Source organism: Pan troglodytes, chromosome 3, assembly GCF_028858775.2.
Source record: "Pan troglodytes isolate AG18354 chromosome 3, NHGRI_mPanTro3-v2.0_pri, whole genome shotgun sequence".
NCBI lineage: Eukaryota > Metazoa > Chordata > Mammalia > Primates > Hominidae > Pan > Pan troglodytes.
Window position 1 is genome coordinate 128,911,303 of NC_072401.2, and position 15,961 is coordinate 128,927,263.

The 15,961-nt window shown below is 36.5% G+C and overlaps 1 protein-coding gene across 3 annotated transcripts in view; it reads left to right on the forward strand.

The window, feature by feature from the left end:
- The window catches only part of SLC25A31 (solute carrier family 25 member 31), a 43,890-nt gene that overhangs the window by 14,226 nt on the left and 13,703 nt on the right, over positions 1 to 15,961 (forward strand).

Genomic DNA, 15,961 nt, shown 5'->3' on the forward strand with positions numbered 1-15,961 from the left:
CCAATGTAAATATATTTCACTATCTCTAAAATTTTCTTTAAAATGGTTAGATTTGTCTTAACTGTGATGTTTTATTTGGGGAGGATGTGCTCAAGTAGTGGGAAAAAATAGTAAGTGTTTATTGTTACAAAAATCATAAAGGATCTTTTGTCTTAAGGCAGTATTTTTTGAATAAATATTACACTTAATGTAATTTCATCTTATCACTGTTTTGCACTGGGGAAACATGGCATTTTGTCTGCTTATTTTAAGCGCAGAAAGAAATCAACAAGTACGTAGTTCCTATTACTGAGGTAATTTATATCCTGAAGAAGTAAATTCTTTCTTCTTTGAGAATAAAGATATATTTAGCTGAGATTAAAGTGTATAGGAAGTCCAAATGGAGCAAAACTGGAAAATTATAAATTTAAACTAGAGAATTCTTTTTATTGCAAGGATACTTTTTTTTTTCGAAGTAATTACTCCCTTGGTTACAAAATCTCAATTTCAAAATTTCCTACTCATATAAACTACATGTTATTTATTCTGATTTCTATTTGTTTTGTTGTATGCAATACACTATACTACCTACATTACTCCCAAGATCTTCCCCTCACTCTTAAAAAATCTCTCTTCCCCGTCATCTTTTCTCTTTTTCTCCCTATTACTCCTCATCTCCCACTCCTGCCTCAGCCAACCACGTTGTCTTAGGAGGTTTCTTAAAAGCAAGTCTTTGTGGAACATTTCATTGTTGCTGCCTCCTTAAATTTCCTTTTATGCTCTGTATTCCCTTTTTTCACATTTTTATTAACAGTTGTTCATTGAATGTTTTGCCCTGTACTTTGGCCAGGGTGGTGGGGCAGGGTGAGGGGGCACAGGTAGAAAGGTAACCAAGAAAATTCCCTAGACTTAGAATTGGAAGGTTTAGATTTGGATCTTATTTAGCTACATGAGGTTTTTTTACTTTTATTTTAGGTTTAGGGGTACATGTGAAGGTTTGCTTTATAGGTAAACTCGTGTCACAGGGGTTTTTTGTACAGATAATTTCATCACTCAAGTATTAAGCCTAGCACCCAATAGTTATTTTTCCTGCAGCTCTCCATCCTCCCACCACCCACCCTCAAGTAGATCCCAATGTCTGTTTTTTCCTTATTTGTATTCATAAGTTCTCATCATTTAGCTCCCACTTACAAGTGAGAACATGCAGTATTTGGTTTTCTGTTCCTGCATTAGTTTGCTAAGGATAATACCCTCAAGCTCTGTTCATGTTCCCACAAAATACGTGATTTTGTACTTTTTTATGGCTGCATAGTATCGCATGTTATATATGTACCACATTTTCTTTATCCAATCTGCCATTTATGGGCACTTAGGTTAATTCCAGGTTTTTGCTATTGTGAGTAGTGCTACAATGAACATTCACATACATGTGTCTTTATAGTAGAATGATTTATGTTACTCTGGGTATATACCCAGTAATGATACCTCTGTTTTTAGCTCTTTGAGGAATCACTATACTGCTTTCCACAATGGTCCAACTAATTTACACTCCCACCAACAGTATATAAGTGTTCCCTTTTCTCCACAACCTCGCCAGCATCTGTTATTTTTTGACTTTTGAATAGTAGCCATTTTGACCATGAGACAGTATCACATTGTGGTTTTGATTTGCATTTTTCTAATGATCAGTGATACTGAGCCTTTTCCATATGGTTGTTGGCCACGTGTATGTCTTTTTTTCAAGAGTGTCTGTTTATGTCCTTTGCCCACTTTTTAATGGGGTTGTTTTTCTGTTGCAAATTTAAGTTCCTTGTAGATGCTAGATAGTAGACCTTTGTCACTTTGCAAATATTTTCTCCCATTCTGTAGGTTGTCTGTTTACTCTGTTGATAGTTTCTTTTGCTGTGCAGAAGCTCTTAAGTTTAAGTAGATCCTATTTGTCGATTTTTGCTTTTGTTGCAATTGCTTTTGGTGTCTTTTTCATGATATCTTTGCCCATTCCTATGTCAAGGATGATATTGCCTGGGTTGTCTTCCAGGGTTTTTATAGTTTTGGGTTTTACATTTAAGTCTTTAATCCATCTTGGGTTGATTTTTATATATGGTGTAAGGAAGGAGTCCAGCTTTAATCTTCTGTATATGGCTAGCCAGTTATCCCACCACTATTTATTGAATAAGGAGTCCTTTCCTCATTGCTTGTTTTTGTCAGCTTTGTCAAAGATTAGATGACTGTAGATGTGCGGTTTTATTTCTGGGCTCTCTATTCTGTTCCATTGGCCTATGTGCCTGTTCTTGTCTTAGTACCATGCTGTTTTGGTTACTTTAGCCCAGTTCTATAGTTTGAAGTTGGGTAACATGATACCTCTAAGCTTTCTTATTTTTGTTTGGCTATTCGGGCTCTTTTTTGGTTACATATGAATTTTTAAACAGTTTTTTCTAGTTCTGTGAAGAATGTCATTGGTAGTTTGATAGGAATAGCATTGAATCTGTAAATTGCTTTGGGAAATATGACCATTTTAATGATATTAATTATTCCTGTCCATGAGCATTGGATATTTTTCCATTTGTTTGTGTCACCTCCGGAGGTGAAAGATGAGAATTACAAAACACTGCTCATAGAAATCAGAGAAGATATCAGATAGAGATCTTTCACTTCCCTGATTAGCTGTATTCCTAGGTATTTTATTCTCTTTGTGACTGTATGAGGTTTTAAAAGTCAGTTTACTTCTCTGATCCCTAGTTTCCTCTTCTAAAATTTGGGCATAATAATACCTATCTCGTAGTTTTATTATGAGGTTTAGATGGGATTACTTGTGAAATGCATAGCATAGTACCTTGCTTTTATGACAGGCATTCAGTAAAATGTTTCTGGCCTCTTAAGCTGACAGCTCTAATAATTGGAATTTCCCTTGACTCAGATTGTTAGTTCCACAGCGTCAGGGTCTCCAAAACTATCCTCAGGGTCAGTGACTAGAAGGACATATAGAACTTAGAAAATCTGTTATACTGTGGTTTATTAAAGCAAAGGTACTCCAATTAAAATCAAAGGAAAAAGGCACGCAGGGAAGAGACCTAGAGAAACCAGGTGCAAGTTTATAGTTGTCCCGTCCTAGTGAATCATGTAGACAGAATACTTACTTCCCAAGAACATATGACAACACGTGATGTGTTGCCACAGTGAGCTTACCTAAGCCTTGGTGTCCAGGGTTTTTCTTTGGGATCAGTATCATAGGCGTGGAATGTGACTGACCTTAGCTACACAGTTTCTGGTCCCCTTCCAGAGATCAAACTCATACAGCTTAGTCCAAAACCTCAGGCATAGACAAACAGGTGTTTACCATAAATCACAATGTTAGCACAAACTCTCCCAGCTGAGTCACTCACCTCAGTCCCTTATAGATCTTGAAACAGTCCTATAAATCGGCTCCTGCCCTTCTCATTTGCAGCCTGAGAGCATGCCTGCTCACCCAACACCCACCAGGAGGCTCATCTGTACGTGACCCCAGAGACAAGCTTAAAGAGCTCGGTCTCAACAGTCCTAAAACAACCTTGTGACTTGGTTCCAGCCCCTGTCACCCATGGACCAAGTCAGTACTCCCTTCCCAGGGACCCACCCCGTCATCTAATGGAAATGGTTCCAGAGTTGGGAGGAAACCACACCCATCAGCACACCTAGTAACAGGCCTACCATCAATGAAACATGCAGGCCCTCATCCTGGCACCAACTCACAGACCAAGGTCCTTGAGACAGTCCAGTTCACCCAGGATCTAGATAGGATATGTGCTCACTACAGTTTTTGGTTAGAGACCCACCAACTCCATTCTCCACTGTGGACCCAGCAGCAGCCATGTGACTTGGATCCAACCCCACTGAACTGCTATCTATATAGCAGTCCTATCAGTCCAAAGACCTAACAGGAGAAGATTTTAATTTGCCAAAACCAGTTTTCTAAGACTGCAAGAAAAGTTTGGTCTTTCAGATATCCAGACACCAATACAAGGCTACATGGATAACAAAGACTCAGGCAACCAGGGCATCACCAAAGGAAACTAATAATGCTCCAATAACAGACCCCAAACAAATGGAGATATACAAATTGCCTATGAAATAATTCAAAATAATTATCTTAAAGAATCTTAATAAGATGCAAGATAGACAACTGAATGAAAATAGGAAAACAAAACCATACATGAACAAAATGGGAACTTTAATAACGAAGTTGAAACCATTAAAAAAAAAACAAAACAAAACAGAAATCCTGGAGCTGAAGAATACAGTGACAGAACTGAAAAAGCTCAGTAGAGAGCTTTAACAGCTGACGCAATCATGCAGATGAAAGTATCAGCAAACTCAAAGATAGGTCATTTAAAATTAGCCAATTAGAGAAAAAAATATAAAGACTGAAGAAAGCATAAGGAACTTATGAGACACCATCAAATGTACAAATGTGTGAATTATGGCAGTACACGATGAAGAAAAAGGGGAAGAAAGCTTATTTTTAAAAATATTGTCTGAAAATTTCCCAAATCTTTGGAAATGTATGGACGTCCAGATTCAGGAAGCTCAGAGGACTCCAAGCAAGATTAATTTTAAAAAGATCCAGGTGTGGATGGGCACAGGTGTGTAGTGGCTCAGGCCTGTAATCCCAGCACTTTTGGAAGCCGAGCCAGGCGGATCACGAGGTCAGCAGATCGAGACCATCCTGGCCAACATGGTGAAACTTTATCTCTACTAAAAATACAAAAATTAGCTGGGTATGGTGAGGCAGGAGAATCGCTTGAACCCAGGAGGTGGAGAGTGCAGTGAGCTGAGATTGCACCACTGCATTCCAGCCTGGGTGACAGAGTGAGACTCCATCTCAAAAAAAAAAAAAAAAAAAAAAAAAAATGCCAGGTGCAGTGACTCACTCCTGTTATCCCAGATCCTGAGGAGGCTGGGATAACTCTGGTTATCCTGAATACTTGAGGTGGGATGATTGCTTGAAGCCAGGAGTTTGAGACAAGCCTGAGCAATACAGCAAGACCCCATGTCTAAAAATAAATAAACAAAGAATACTAGGAGATACATTTTAACCAACTTGCCAAAAGTCAAAAACAAAGAATTTTAAAAGTAGCAGAAAGAATTAATCACGTGAGGTTATAAGTGAACTTCTTAAAGGAAACCTTGCAAGCCAGGAGTATTGGCATGACATTTTCAGAGTGCTAAAAGAAAAAAAAAATGTCAGCCAAGAATATTACACCTGGCTAAATTGTCTGTCAGAAATGAAAGAGAGTTAAAGACACATTTCAAGGCAAAAGCTAAAGGAGTTCATCACCACCAGACTGACCTTGCAAGAAATGCTAATGGAAATTCTTTAAGTTGAAAGGACAATAAATAACAACATGAAAACATATGAAAGTATAAACTTCAGTGGTAAAGGTATACAGGTGCTCGTCAACTTACAGTAGGGTTACATCATGATAAACTCATAAGTGGAAAATATTAAGTCAAAAATGCATTTAATGCCCTGATAAATTGATTATATAGTCAAAAATCATAAGTTGAACCATTGGAAGTCCAAATACTCCTTGACTCATGATGGGATTATTTCCTTATAAACTCATGGTAAAGTCAAAAATTGTAATTTGAACCATTTGTGTTGTCAAATTTGAAATACTCTAATACTGTAAAGGTGATGTGTTTATCACTTTTAATCCTTAACGTCAGAAGACATTATTAAAAACAACTATAATATTTAACAGATATGCAGTATACATAAATGTAAAATGTGATATCAGTAGCATAAAATGGAGAAGTAAACATGTAGAGTTTTTATGTGCAGTTGAACTTAAGTTGATAATCACCTTAAATTAGAATATTGTAATTATAAAGTGTTTTATGTGAGCCCCATGATAACCATAAAGTTAAAAACCTCTAGTAAATACAAAAAAAAAGAGAAAGGAATTAAAGCCTACCTTTACAGAAATACAACAAATTATGAAGGAAGACACCAAGATTGGAGGAAAAGAAGAAATGAACTACAAAAAAGTAAACAGTTAACAAAATGGCAATAGTAAGTCCATATTTATCAATAACTTAAATTGTAAATGAATGATTTTTAATTAAAAAACATAGTGGTAAAGGGATTAAAAAGACTCAACAGTCAGTTGCCTGTAAGAGGCTTACTTTAGCCTTAAGTATACACATATACCCCATCAAGCTACCAATGACTTTCTTCACAGAATTGGAAAAAACTACTTTAAAGTTCATATGGAACTAAAAAAGAGCCCACCTTGCCAAGTCAATCCTAAGCCAGAAGAACAAAGCTGGAGACATCACGCTACCTGACTTCAAACTATACTACAAGGCTACGGTAACCAAAACAGCATGGTACTGGTATCAAAACAGAGATATAGACCAGTGGAACAGAACACAGCCCTCAGAAATAATACCAGGCATCTACAACCATCTGATCTTTAACAAACCTGACAAAAACAAGAAATGGGGAAAGGATTCCCTATTTAATAAATGGTGCTGGGCAACTGGCTAGCCATATGTAGAAAGCTGAAACTGGATCCCTTCCTTACACCATATACAAAAATTAATTCAAGATGGATTAAAGACTTAAATGTTAGACCTAAAACCATAAAAACCCTAGAAGAAAACCTAGGCAATACCATTCTGGACATAGGCATGGGCAAGGACTTCATGTCTAAAACACCAAAAGCAATGGCAACAAAAGCCAAAATTGACAAATGGGATCTAATTAAACTAAAGAGCTTCTGCACAGCAAAAGAAACTACCGTCAGAGTGAACAGGCAACCTACAGAATGGGAGAAAATTTTTGCAATCTACTCATCTGACAAAGGGCTAATATCCAGAATCTACAAAGAACTCAAACAAATTTACAAGAAAAAAACCCCATCAAAAAGTGGGCAAAAGATATGAACAGACACTTCTCAAAAGAAGACATTTATGCAGCCAACAGACACATGAAAAAATGCTCATCATCACTGGCCATCAGAGAAATGCAAATCAAAACCACAATGAGATACCATCTCACACCAGTTAGAATGGCAATCATTAAAAAGTCAGGAAACAACAGGTGCTGGAGAGGATATGGAGAAATAGGAACACTTTGACACTGTTGGTGGGACTGTAAACTAGTTCAACCATTGTGGAAGACAGTGTGGCGATTCCTCAAGGATCTAGAACTAGAAATACCATTTGACCCAGCCATCCCATTACTGAGTATATACCCAAAGGATTATAAATCATGCTGCTATAAAGACACATGCATACGTATGTTTATTGAGGCACTATTCACAATAGCAAAGACTTGGAACCAACCCAAATGTCCATCAGTGATAGACTGGATTAAGAAAACGTGGCACATATACACCATGGAATACTATGCAGCCATAAAAAATGATGAGTTCATGTCCTTTGTAGGGACATGGATGAAGCTGGAAACCATCATTCTCAGCAAACTATTGCAAGGACAAAAAACCAAACACCGCATGTTCTCACTCATAGGTGGGAATTGAACAATGAGAACACATGGACACAGGAAGGGGAACATCACACACCGGGGCCTGTTGTGGGGTAGGGGGAGGGGGTAGGATAGCATTAGGAGATATATCTAATGTAAATGATGAGTTAATGGGTGCAGGACACCAACATGGCACATTTATACATATGTAACAAACCTGCACATTGTGCACATGTACCCTAGAACTTAAAGTATAATAAAAAAAAAAAAAGATATTGCAGGCAAATGGAAATTTGAAAAGAGCAGAGGTGGCTATACTTACATCATACAAAATAGACTTTAAGTCAAAAACTGAAAACAAAGAATGTCATTACATAATGATAAAGGGGTCAGTTCATCAAGAGGATATAACAATTGTAAATATAAATGCACTCTACATTGGAGCACCTAAATCTATAAAACAAATATTAATAGATTTGAAGGGAGAGACAGACTGCAATGCATACTGCACTTTCAACAATGGGCAGATCATCCAGACAGAAAATAAGAAAACATTGAGCTTGAACTGCACTTTAGATCTAACAGATATATTTAGAACATTCTATCCAAAACCTGCAGAATACACATTTTCACAAGCATATATGCAAGTCTTAACAAATTTAAGGAGGTTGAAATCATGTCAAGTTATCTTTTCTGACCACAGTGGAGTGAAACTAGAAATCAAGAACAGGAGAAATTTAGGGAAAATCACAAATATGTGGAAATTAAACAACATGCTTCTGAACAACCAGTGGATCAAAGAAGAAACCAAAAGGAAAATTTTTAAATATCTTGAGAGAAATTTAAATGGAAGCACAGCATAGCAAAACTTATAGGGTATAGCAAAAGCAGTTCTAAGAGGAAGTTTATAGCAACAGAAGAAAGACCTCAAATAACCTAATGTTAAACCTTACAGAACTAGAAAAAGAAGGATAAACTAAGCCCAAAATCAGTTGAAGGAAGGAAAAAAAAATCACAATAGAAATAAATGAAATAGAGACTAGAGATAAAAGATTTTTAAAAACTAAGAGTGGGTTCTTTGAACAGATAAACAAAATAGAAAAACCCTTGGCTAGGACTAAAAATAAGTCTCATATAAATCAGAAGTGAAAGAGGAGACATTGTAGCTGAAACCTAGAAATGCAAAAGATCATAAGAGTATTGAAGGATTTTTATGCCATATAAGTTATGAAAATTTATATGCCAAGTAATTATGTAGCCTGGAAGAAATGGATAAATTCATAGAAACATACAACTTATCAACACTGAATCATGAAGAACTAGAAAATCTGAACAGACCAACAATGAGTAAGGATATTAAGTCCATAATCAAAAACTTCCAAAGAAAAACCCAGGATCAGATGGCTTTATGGCAAATATTTAAGAACTAATACCAGTCCTCCTCACAGTCTTCAAAAAAATGGAAGAGAAGGCAACACCTTCAGACTCATTTTATGAGGTCAGCATTACTCTGATACCAAAGCACCAGAGAAGGACACTAGAAGAAAAGAAAATTACAGGTCAGCGTCCCTAGTGAACAAACATGCAGAAATCCTCAAGAAAATACTAGCAAACTGAATTCACCTGCACATTAAAAGGATTATTTATTATGATCAAGTGGGATTTATTCCTGAGAAATAAGGATAGTTCAATATACACAAATCAATACATGTGATAAACTGTATTAACAAAAACCATAGCAGCATCTGAGTAGATGTCAGAAAAAGCATTTTACAAAGTTCATTCTTTCATATTAAAAACTCAGCAAGTTAGGCATAGAAGGAATGTATCTCAACACAAAAAAAATCACATATGATAAGCCCACAGCTAACATTATATACAACAGTGAAAAGTTGAAAGCTTTTTCTCTAAGATCACAAACCAGACACACTCACCACTTCTATTCAACAAAGTACTAGAAGTCCTAGCCAGAGCAATTAGACAAGCAAAAGAAATAAAAGGCATGCACATGGACAGAAAGAAGTAATATTGTCTCTGTTGTCAGGTAGCATGATCTTATATATAGAAAACCCCAAAGACCACCAGAAAACTGTTAGTACTGGTAAATGAATTCAGTAAAGTCACAGGATACAAAATTAACATGCAAAAATTAGTCACATTTTACATACTAACAATGAATTCTCTTAACAAGAAATAAGAAAATAATAACATTTACAATAGCTTTTTTAAAAAAACACAAAATGCTTAGTAAATTTAACCAAGGAGGTGAAAGATCCATATACTGAAAAGTTTAAAACACTGATTAAAGAAACTGAAACTGAAATATAAGACCTGAAACATAAAACTAGTAGAAGAATGCACAAGTAACTGGAAACTCATCGTGTGTTCATAGTTTGGAAAAATTAATACTATTAAAATGCCCCTACTATCCAAAATAATCTACAGATGCAGTGCTGTTTCTATCAAAATTCCAATGGCATTTTTTCACAGAAATAAAAAAAGAATCCTTCAATTTATATGGGATCACAAAATACCCACAAAAAGAACAGAGCTGGAGCTATCGTACCACCTGGTTTTAAAATCTGCTACAAAGCTATAGTAATCAAAACAGCGTGAAAATGGCATAAAAACAACCAACCAGTATGACAGGACAGAAAGCCCAGAAGTAAACTCACATATCTATGGTCAGTTGATTCTTGACAAAGAAGCCAAGAACACACAATGGGGAAAGGACAGTTTCTTCAATAAGTGGTATTGACAAAAGGGATGTCCATATGCAGAAGAATGAAATTGGACTCTTATCTCACACCATATACAAAAAAATTAAAACATATTAAAGATTTAAATATGAGACCTGAAACATAAAACATTGGGGAAAAGCTCCATGACATTGGTCTGAGCCATGATTTTTTGGATATGACCCTAAGAGCACAAGTAATAAAAGCAAAACTTATAGACAGATGGGATAGTATCAAACTAAAATGCTTCTGAACAGCAAAGGAAACAACAGAGTGATGAGACAACCCGTGACTTGGGAGAATATGTTTGCAAACAAAATATTTGCCAAAAAAAATCTGACAAAGGGGCTAATATAAAAACTGTATCGAGAATTCAAATGCTTTCATAATATAAAAACAAATGACCTGATTAGAAAATGTACCAAAAACCTAAAGAGACACTTCTCAAACGAAGACATACAGATGGACAACAGGTACATGAAAAAATGCTGAACATTACTAGCCAGGGAAATGCAAATTAAAACCGCTTTGAAATATCACCTCATACCTGTTAGAATGACTATTATCAAAAATATGAAAGATATGCGTGAGCAAGACTAGAGAGAAAAGAAAACCCTTGTATACTGTTGGTGGAAATGTAAATTACTATAGACGCTTTAGAAAATAATATAAAAGTACCTTAAAAAACTAAAAATAGGGCCAGGTGCTGCGGTTCACGCCTATAATCCCAGCACTTTGATAGGCCGAGGCGGGCGGATCACCTGAGGTCAGGAGTTCGAGACCAGCTGGCCAACATGGTGAAACTCCATCTCTACTAAAAATACAAAAATTAGCTGAGCGTAGTGGTGTGTTCCTGTAATCCTAGCTACTAGAGAGGCTGAGGCAGGAGAATCGCTTGAACCCAGGAGGTGGAGGTTGCAGTGAGCCAAGATCGCGCCATTGCGCTCCAGCCTGGGCGACAAAGCAAGACCCCACCTCAAAAAAAAAAAAAAATAGAACTGCCACAGTATTCAGCAATCCCACTACTGGGTTATATATCCGAAGGAATTGAAATCAGCATGATGAAGAGATATCTGCACAATCTGCAGTCTTGTTTATTGCAGCATTATTCACAATAGCTAAGATACGGAAGCAACCTAAGTGTCCATGAGCAGATGAATGGATAAAGAAAATGTATGTATTCAGTGGAATATTACTCAGCCTTATAGAAGACAGAAATTCTGTCATTTGTGACATGGAATAACCAGCTAAGTGAAGTAAGCCAGGTGCAGAAAGACAAATACTGCTACTGACTTTGTACATCCCACTTATATATGGAATTTTAAAATTTTGATCTCATAGAAGCAAAGTAGACTGGTGGTTTCTGAGGTCGATGGAGCGTGGGGGGATGAGGAATGGGTAGATGTTGCTCAAAGGGTACAAAGTTTCATTTAGACAGGAGGAATAAGTTTTAGGGCTCTGTTGTACACCATGAGACTGTAGTTAATAATAATGTATATTTCAAAATTGCTAAAAGAGTATGTTTTAAATGTTCTCACCACAAAAATTTAAGTATGTGATATATATGTTAATTAGCTTGGCCACTCAACAATATAAATATAAATCACAACAACACATTGTACCCCATAAATATATACAATTATTTGTCAACTAAAAAATTTTTTAAGTCATTGATACTTTTAGCCATTGTACCGAAAAATTTTTTTAAGTCATTGATACAACACAATAAGATATCACTAAATACCTACAATAATGATAACACCAAATTGGACAGTGCAGAGAAACCAAATCACTCTTATATTGCTGGTGGAATGTGAAATGGCACTGCCACTGTGGAAAAAAGTATGGCGATTTCTTAGAAACTAACATGCACCCACCATATGATGCATGTTTACACTTTTGGGTGGGCATTTATCCTGGAGAAATGAAAATTTATGTTCATACAAAAATCAGTGTACACAATGTTCAGTAGCAGCTTTTCTTAGAATAGGCAAAATCTGGAAACAACTCAGATGTCCTTCAGTAGGCAAATGATTAAACTGTGGTAAATCACATCACAGGATATTACTCAGCAGTAGAAAGGAAGAAAATTTTAAAATAATAGATTCAGGGGATACATACACGTCTGTTACATGGGTATATTGTGTAATGCTGGGGTTTGGGCATCTGTTGAACCCATCAACCAAATAGTCAACATGGTACCCAACAGGTAGCTTTTTAACCCTTCCCCCACTTTCCTCCCTGCTTTTGGAGTTGCCAGTGTCTATTGTTTCCACCTTTATGTCCACACGTACCCTCTGTTTAGTTCCCACTTATAAGTGAGAACATGAAGTATTTAATTTTCTGTTTCTGCATTAATTCACTTAGGATAATGGCCTCCAGCTGCATCCATGTTGCTGCCAAGGACATTATTTCATTCTTTTTTTAAAGCTGTATGGTATTCCGTGGTGTATATGTACCACATTTTCTTTATCCAGTCATCCATTGTTGGGCACTTAGGTTGATTCTACAACTTTGTTATTGTGATTCGTGCTAAGATAAACATACAAGTTCAGATGTCTTTTTCATACAATAATTTCTCTTCCTTTGGATAGATAGCCAGTAATAGGATGGCATAGTAGTTCTATTTTTAGTTCTTTGAGATATCTTCATACTGTTTTCCATGGGGGTTGAACTAATTTACATTCCCACCAACAATGTATAAGCATTCCCTGTTTTTACACATGACTGACATATATCATTTTATGACCTTTTAATAGCCATTTTGACTAGTGTGAGATGGTATCTCATTGTGCTTTTAATATGCATTTCTCTGATGATTAGTGTATTAGTCCATTTTCATGCTGCTGATAAAGACATACCTGAGACTGGGAAGAAAAACAGATTTAATTGGACTTACAGTTCCACATGGCTGGGGAGGCCTCAGAATCGTGGTGGGTGGTGAAAGGCACTTCTTACATGGTAGTGGCAAGAGAAAAATGAGGAGGAAGCAAAAGTGGAAACCCCTGATAAACCCATCAGATCTCATGAGACTTATTTACTATCATAAGAGTAGCATAGGAAAGACTGACCCCCATGATTTGGTTACCACCCCCCCCCCGGGTCCTTCCCACAGCATGTGGGAATTCTGGGAGATAAAATTCAAGTTGAGATTTCGGTGAGGACACAGCCAAACCATATCAGTGATGTTGAACATTTTTTCATATGTTTGTTGGCCAGTTGTCTGTCATCTTTTGAGAAATGTCTGTTCATGTCCTTTGCCCATTTTTTAATGGGGTTATTTGGTTTTTTTCTGGTCAATTTATTTAAGTTCCTTATAGATTCTGGATATTAATCCTTTGTCAGATGCATAGTTTGCACATATTTTCTCCCATTCTGCATATTGTCTGTTTCCTCCACTGAATGTTGTGCAGAAGCTTTTTAAGTCCCAATTGTCAATTTTTGTTTTTGTTGCATTTGGCTTTGAGGTCTAAGTCATCAATTCTTTGCCAAGGCCAATGTTTAGAATTTTTCCTAGGTTTTTGTCTAGGATTTTTTTAGTTTGAGGTCTTATATTTAATTTTAGTCTTTAATTCATCTGGAATTAATGTTTGTATATGGTGAAGGGTAGGGACCCAGTTTCATTCTTCTGCATATGGCTAGCCATTCTCCCCAGCACTATTTGTTGAATAGGGTGTCCTTTTCTTATTGTTTATTATTGTCAACTTTGTTAAAGATCAGTTGAGTGTAGGTGTGTGGCCTTGTTTCTGGGTTCTTTATTTGCTTCCATTGGTCTATGTGTCTGTTTTTGCACCAGCACCATGCTGTTTGGGGTATTATAGCCTTGTAGTATAGTTTGAAGTCAGGTAATGTGATGCCTATGGATTTGTTCTTTTTGCGTGGGATTCCTTTGGCAATTCGGTCTCTTTTTTTTGGTTCCATATGAATTTTAGAATGCTTTTTTCTAATTCTTTGAAAACTGATGTTGGTAATTTGATAGGAATTCTGTTGAATCTGTAATTGCTTTGGGCAGTATGGTCATTTTAATGATACTGATTCTTCCAGTACATGAGCATGGAATGTTTCTCCATTTGTTTGTGTCATGTATGATTTCTTCCGTCAATATTTTGTAGTTCTCCTTGTAGGGATCTTTCACCTCCTTGGTGAAATGTATTCCTATGGGTTTGTTTTTTTTTTGTGGCTACTATAAATGGGATAGAGTTCTTGATTTGAGTCTCAACTTGAATGCTATTGGTGTGTAGAAATGCTACTGACTTTTGTACATTGATTTTGTATCTGGAAACTTTATTGAAGTCATTTATCAGGTCTAGAGGTATATTTAGGGTTTGGGAGGCATATCTAGGGTTTTCTAGGTTAAATTATTCATGTAATTTGACTTCCCCTTTTCCTATTTCAATGCTTTTTATTTCTTTCTCTTGCCTAATTGCTCTGGCTATGACTTTCACCACTATGTTGAATAGAAGTGGTGAGAGTGGACACTCTTGTCTAGGAACAAACTTTTGATAGGGCAAATATTGTATGATTCTACTTAAGTACTTAGTATAGACAAATTCATAGTGACAGAAGGCAGACTATAGATTAATAGGTGGTTAACCTCTGTTAAACTACTGAGAGGGGAGATGGGGAGTTAGTGTTTAATGAGTTACAGAGTTCTGTTTAGGATGATGAAAAAGTTCTGGAAATAGTGACAAAGTTTAAACAATGTTGCAAACATACTTAATGCCATTGAATTGTACACTTAAAATAGTTAAAATGGTAAATCTTGTGTATATTTTATCAGTATACAAAAAAGGAACAAACTTTTGATATGTGCACCAACTTTGGATTTTAAGGTAGAAAAAGCCAATCTCAAAGGTTATATGCTTTCTGATTGCTATTATATAACGTTCTTGAGATGATGAAATTATAGTGATGGAAAAAAGAATACTGTTTGCCAGGAGGGAGAGAAGTGGCTGTGATTTTAAGAGTGGCATGAGGTATCCTTCTCATGGAAGTGTTGACCAATTTGAACATGTGACAAAACTGCGCGTAACTGAATAAACACACAACTGAGTCATGTTAAACTGACAAAATCTGAATAGGGTAGGCCTTATCATGTCCATTTCTTGTACTACAGATATGCTTAGTACACTGAGGATAATTCGTTGAAGGATTTATAGTCTCTCTGTATATTACTCCTTATAATACATGTGAATCCAAAATTATCTCAAAATAAAAAGTTTTTTAAAAAATGGTAAGGGAAGCATGTGCCTACTATATATGTTGTTTCACTGAATCTTCACTTCACTCTTTGAGGTAATTATTTTTACCCAGAAGGTACAGATAAGGAGAGTGGGACTCAGAGCTTAAAGCTTTTGCTCCACTAGTTTGTTCCAATCTAACTCCCAAACTCACCTGAGGTGACTAGACTGGATGAGCCTCAGCTGGGCCTGGGCATAAACTGCTCCTCAGCCACCCCTTAGCAGCTTTCAGCACAGCCCTCAATGAGGAAGACTAGAGCTGCTCCCAGCTCTCTTCCTTGTCCAGACAAGTTGTTATAAACAACTTTGGTCTCAGGGCATTTGTTGTTTGATGCATCATTGAGTCTTTTCACACAGTATCTGTCAACAATTAAAAATAAATAGGATTATTTTTCCTCAGAACTCTCAGACTTTCATCTTCTTCTCCCTTCCTGATTCTTCTCCGTGCCTCTTCTTTTAACAATATAGTAGGCCAGGCATGGTGGCTCACGCCTGTAATCCCAGCACTTTGGGAGGCCGAGGCGGGCAGATCA